The 5,808-nt window shown below is 46.6% G+C and overlaps 1 long non-coding RNA gene across 1 annotated transcript in view; it reads right to left on the reverse strand.

The window, feature by feature from the left end:
* Positions 1 to 1,085: 1,085 nt before the first annotated feature.
* Positions 1,086 to 5,808, reverse strand: part of LOC131494661 (uncharacterized) — a 101,230-nt gene continuing 96,507 nt past the window's right edge. The window contains exon 2 of the long non-coding RNA XR_009253531.1: positions 1,086 to 5,537. This is a non-coding gene — a long non-coding RNA (uncharacterized LOC131494661). The remainder of the gene's footprint in view (positions 5,538 to 5,808) is intronic.

Here is a 5,808-nt window from a genome sequence, read left to right on the forward strand (position 1 = left end):
CATGAGCCGACAGCTATGGAAGCTTACACAAGCAGAGGTCCTCCAGCAGACGCGACGGCGCCACGTGACCTCTCTCTCCTGTGGCGTCTGGGTCGCGTCATCCCTCTGAGATTTGAGAATCTTGAGGTACGAGAAAGAGGGCAAAGGTCACAGGTTGGCTCTGGTCATTTAACCTCTTGCCTCCCGGGACACTTTTTCCCGAGTTAGCATTTCTGGAGAGAGTGACCAGGGCAATATTTAACCTTCGGGGTGCCAGGCCGTTCACCTGTAATGCTTCCAGCAGCGGTCAGTAATGGGCAGGGCAAGGGCCGAGGGGTCACACAGACCTGGGCGTGACTCCTAGACCCCCTACGTGCCCTCCTTGTGCTTGGGAAGGTTATCAAAGCTCTCTAAGCTTACTGTAAAATGTGGATATTATTCCTGCTGAATTTGTTGGGGTTATCCAGAGAAACAGAACAGGATGTATGATGATGGATGGATGGATGGATGGATGGATGGAGATCTACACAGATCTGCATCTAGATATGTATGGATATATATACAGATGGTCGCTGACCGACAATGGTTCTTACGATTTTTCAACTTTGCATTGCCGAAGCGATAGGCATTCAGTAGAAACCACACTCAGAATCTGTGCAAAGGGGCTTTGCAGACGGGATTAAGTTACAGGTCTTAAAATGGAGAGACTATCCTGGATTATCTGAACGGGCCCAACATAATCACAAAAATCCTCATCAGAAAGAGGCAAGGGGTCAAGAGTCGGAAAACAGGGTGTGACAGCAGAAGCAGAGGGATGTGTTTTGAAGAAGAAGGTAGGGCCCGAGGGTCAAGGAATGGAGGCAGCTTCCAGAATCTGGAAGAGCGAGGAAATGGGGTCTTCTCTGGAGAGTCCAGAAAGAACACAGCCCGCTGACGTCTTGATGGGACACTCCTAAGACTCATTTTGGGGCCATCGGACCTTCAGAACTGTAAGATAATACACTTATTTTGTCTTAGGTCATCAGTTCTGCGGCAACATGTCACTGCAGTGATAGGAAGCTTAAATAATTGGGGAGGAAACGTCCCCGACACAATAAAGTCTGACATACTCGTAAACAATTATTTGTATTGCTGCATCTAACTTTGAAAGGTATTATCATGTAAACGTAGTGACCCTCTATAAAACCGTGCACAACACAGAAGACAGGCAACATAAGCAATTCTCAAGGTGTGCTTTCCTGACACAGCATCAAAACAGCAGGCTCTCGGGGCACCTGGGTGGCTCAGTCGCTTAAGAGTCCGACTTTGGCTCAGGTCATGAGCTCACGGTTGGTGAGTTCGAGCCCCGCATCGGGCTCTGTGCTGACAGCTCAGAGCCTGGAGCCTGCTTCAGATTCTGTGTCTCCCTCTGTCTCTCTCTGTGTCTTCCCCACTGGTGTCCTGTCTCTCTCACTCTCAAAAATAAATAATAAAACATTAAAAAATTTTTGAAAAAAAGAACTGCCTAGCTGGAGAACAGCATGCAGAACAAATCTGAATCGCAGGCCACATTTACTTCGAGAACAGGCACCAAGTGAGAGCAATGACAGGGAGCGTCTTGTACAACTTTCGCTGGCTGTACAATTGCACCGTGTTTATGCGTGTCAAGGCATTCAGGTGTTTTGCCTTTTTTTTTTTTTTTTGACCCTTAAAGATCTTCTTCTCTTCTATTTTTAATAGCACATGAGTGAAAGGCGATCATGAACCCCAAGAAGGTTGCAACCTTGGCAAGGAAATGGTTCAAAAGAAGAAGGTGCTTTCCCAGAGAGAGGCTCTCTCCTGCCCATTTTCCACGAACCCTCATCTACTGTCACCAACTCCCATGAAGCTACTCCCTGGGGAGAATGAACTTTTTCTTCACTGTATTTTATGTGCAAACTGCAATTTATTTACTTTGTTATTTATTTATTCGAGAGAAAGAGAAAAAAAGAGAGAGAGTAAGCAGGGGAGGGGCAGAGGGAGAGAGGCAGGGAGACACAGAATCCAAAGCAGGTTCCGGGCTCTGAGTTGTGAGCACGGAGCCTGACACGGGGCTCGAACTCATGAACTGTGAGATCATGACCGGAGCTGAAGTCGGATGCTAAATGACTGAGCCACCCAGGCGCCCCATATTTACTTTCAAGTTGGTATTAATTAAACAGTTCAGCAAGGGATAGGTGTTTGTAGGCAGGCCCAGGAATTTGCATTGTTAAAAGCACCTCATGGAATTCTCTAGATGAAAATTCATGTATGAAACAATGCCTCAGGGAATAAGAGGGGACCATCTACCCACGTGGTTGGTTCTCTATCACATTTCCCAGCCAGTTCCCTTTCAACTGCTAGCGTTGGCAAAGTAAAGACGAATTGATATTCTTTTCCTGAGCAGATTACAATTTAGGAAAGCAAAAATGAGATTAAAAAAAAAAAAAAAAGACACATAACCAAATTAAAATGGTTTTTTCTCAATAATGTAGTTGCTCACTCCCTTCCAATATAGCAGTTGATTCCAAGCAGACTGCAAATCAGACAATTTCTGGATATTCAGATTGAAGTCATTCGTCAGAGGCCGTCCTACATGGTTGGCAAATTTTGGCAAACCTGGAGCAGAGAAAAGAGAAAAGAAATACATGATTCATCCAGATAGACAGGAAATGCGGTAACTGCTGAAATCACTGTGCACACGCACACGCACACACACTAGCTTGAGTAACCCTAATTAGGAAGCGTAGAGCCTCAACTTGGAGGAGCTTTCATTTTTATCCCAGCTCGGTGCTTCCTTAACCACCGTTTTATATTGTTTTCTTCCCACACCTGCACCACTTCCTCTAGAACAGAAATCCTTACAGGGTAACAAGTGGGTTTTCCCCATAGTCTATTCATCCATTCGCCAGTTACGTGAGCACGCATCCCAACAGGTAAGAGCAGGGAGAACAGAGGTTACCCGTCTTGTTCCTCTGAAGTCATAAATGTGCAGAATGTGCCCCGCTGATGCTAACGCACGACTGGTAACATGGGACAACTGTGACGGCCTTCATTTGGAAGGGACGCTTGGGCCACTGGTGAACGATACAGACAGTCCCCAAACTCACAGGCTTTAAATTCAACAAAGAAGGTGGCTGAATGAAAATCGCATCACGGGATGGAAAAGGTTTGTTTGAGAACTATGAAGTGTGAAAGGATAGGACCCTAATCTAATATACCATGCACACTGCAAGACAGGCAGGGGACGGCTGTTCCGCTCATGAGTGTTGAGCTGAATTAAGTGCTTGTCCTCCAACCCCTTAGATTTTCATCCTTGATTGTTGGAGGAGCCTCATGAGTCATCCTCGACTCTCGATATTAATAACCATGTCTTTGGCTTATTAGCTTCTGGATATGTTTATGTGCGAGGGAAAGGGTTGCAAAGTCTTTAATAGACAGACACGGAGCTTTTGGCTATAAAGGAAGCACTTTAAGAAATGGTATAGCAAATCCATCCAATTTAATGAATACTTATGGTGTATCTATTCTTCTCTTTTTTTACGTTTATTTATGTTTGAGAGACAGCGTGCATGGGGGAGGGGAAGAGACAGAGGGAGACACAGAATCCGAAGCAGGCTCCAGGCTCTGAGCTGTCAGCACAGAGCCCAACGCGGGGCTCGAACTCACGAACCGCGAGATCGTGACCTGAGCCCAAAGTCGGACGCTTCACCGACTGAGCCACCCAGGCGCCCCTGGTGTATCTGCTATTCTCAAGACATTCAGATGGATACAAAAATGAAGTCAACAGTCCTTGTTTTCACAGGTCTTAAATGCAACAGTGTGTGTCCATGAGGCTGCGGAGGGGGCAGCAAATAAGAAAAAAGAAATGGAGAGGGAACAAGAGAAGAACAAGTTAAAGTATGTACACAAATAATCAAAGGAGGAGGGATCTTATTGAAGCTGTGGATGAGAGTGTGTAGGGGAGAAATATCATCCTGATCCTGGTCTAATTTCTTTTAGGAGATAACAAAATGAGGAGCTCAGGACAGTGGGAGGTGCCCTGAAAGCGACAGGTGACGCTATCCCCTGCAGGTCAGAGATTGGCATTCCAGGAGGCCTTCCCTGCCTGCTTCCCCCATCCTGCTAGTCTGGCAGAACTTCTGTCCCGGTGTTCCCCTAGCCTCTGTGCTAACTCTGTACTTGCACTTAACCCTATTAAATGCGACTTTACCTTGCCCTTTACATGTCTCTTTAGACTCAGAAATCCCGACGCCTCGGCACAACAACCTTGGCACCTCGGGGAAGTGTGTGACCCTTGGGAGAGACTCCATCGATGTCTGCTGAGCAGAACTGGACATTCAGCGCAGCACAGAATGTATCATAAGTTCTCAGCAGAGATTTAGGAAGGTTAAGTGATGCCACTTTAGAAATCAAGGGGTAAAGAAGTTCCAAACCATCTTTCCAGGGTTCTCACAGTTGATGTGCAAGGAATTACCCAGACAGGTTGTTAAAACTGAAGATCCCTCGGGAATTGGGATTCAGAAGAGCTGGAATCAGGATAGATGCTCCCCAGTTGGTTCTAGAACAGATGTCCCCATGCCATGCTTTGAGAAACTCTGCTCTCATTACAGTCCTTAACAAGGTGAGGCTGGTCTTTTCAATTAATTGCACAAATCCATCTTAAAACCCAGAAGGAAGGGATTTAAACAATGCACACCATCGCCAAGCAGTGATAGTTGGACGTTGAGTTACAAAGTGGCTCTGTGGCTGGAAGTCTTTTGTGTAGACCTCGTTGGTTGGTCCAGTCCTGAACAGCGCGACATCACAGCCCAGAAAGCTGAACATGAGTGCCAATCTGTCCTCCGTGCTGGCTGAGGTACACTTCTAAGTTCTGCAGACACAGAGAATAACCCGCATCCAGAGGGTAGGAAGTGAGGGTCTTAGAGGAGTTTTAAATAAATGTTATTAATAGACAAGGGCTAAAGAATAAGAAGTTCTTGGGTGACCTCGGGACCCAATTTTCTAACCACGAGGTGGACCACATCTTAGCTCTATCAAAGCCTGTCCCCAGAAGCCTGGAATGCCAGGAAAGGAAGGGAAACATCGCTCAGACTGTCAGGAAATCAATACTGGCTGGAGTCCTAAACAAATCTTCACCACGTCCCATTGTGATTTCAGCATTAACACAGTGATTTCGTAAATAGGGCGGCACAGCGTCGAGAGCAAAGGCCGGTGAGCTAATTTGAATTATAGAGCTCCGTCTCTAAGCCATGGGAGCTGGCCTCTGGCAGCCATATAGAAGAGGGGGTCATTAACACGATCCATCTTGCAACGGGATGGGGTTTTGCAGACCGTTTGAAATTCTGTGAGCATCTCACCCAGACCCCAACAACACTTTGAAATATGATGAGCCAGGGCAGTCAGCATGCAGGGGGATCATGAAGTGAGTGAGAGGTGGCAGAGACATCACACTTTGCAAGTGAGACCATTTCATGGGCAGTTTGCCAGCTATTTGGGGAACTGTAAGATAAAGGCCTCTTAATAGGAGGCATTTATAAAGTGCAGTGCTATGGGGGCGTCTGGGTGGCGCAGTCGGTTAAGCGTCCGACTTCAGCCAGGTCACGATCTCGCGGTCCGTGAGTTCGAGCCCCGCGTCGGGCTCTGGGCTGATGGCTCGGAGCCTGGAGCCTGTTTCCGATTCTGTGTCTCCCTCTCTCTGACCCTCCCCCGTTCATGCTCTGTCTCTCTCTGTCCCAAAAATAAATTAAAAACGTTGGAAAAAAAAATTAAAAAAAAAAAAAAGTGCAGTGCTATGAACCTATAAAAACACTTTAACAGGGGACCTACGCA

Source organism: Neofelis nebulosa, chromosome 14 (assembly GCF_028018385.1).
Source record: "Neofelis nebulosa isolate mNeoNeb1 chromosome 14, mNeoNeb1.pri, whole genome shotgun sequence".
Lineage (NCBI taxonomy): Eukaryota > Metazoa > Chordata > Mammalia > Carnivora > Felidae > Neofelis > Neofelis nebulosa.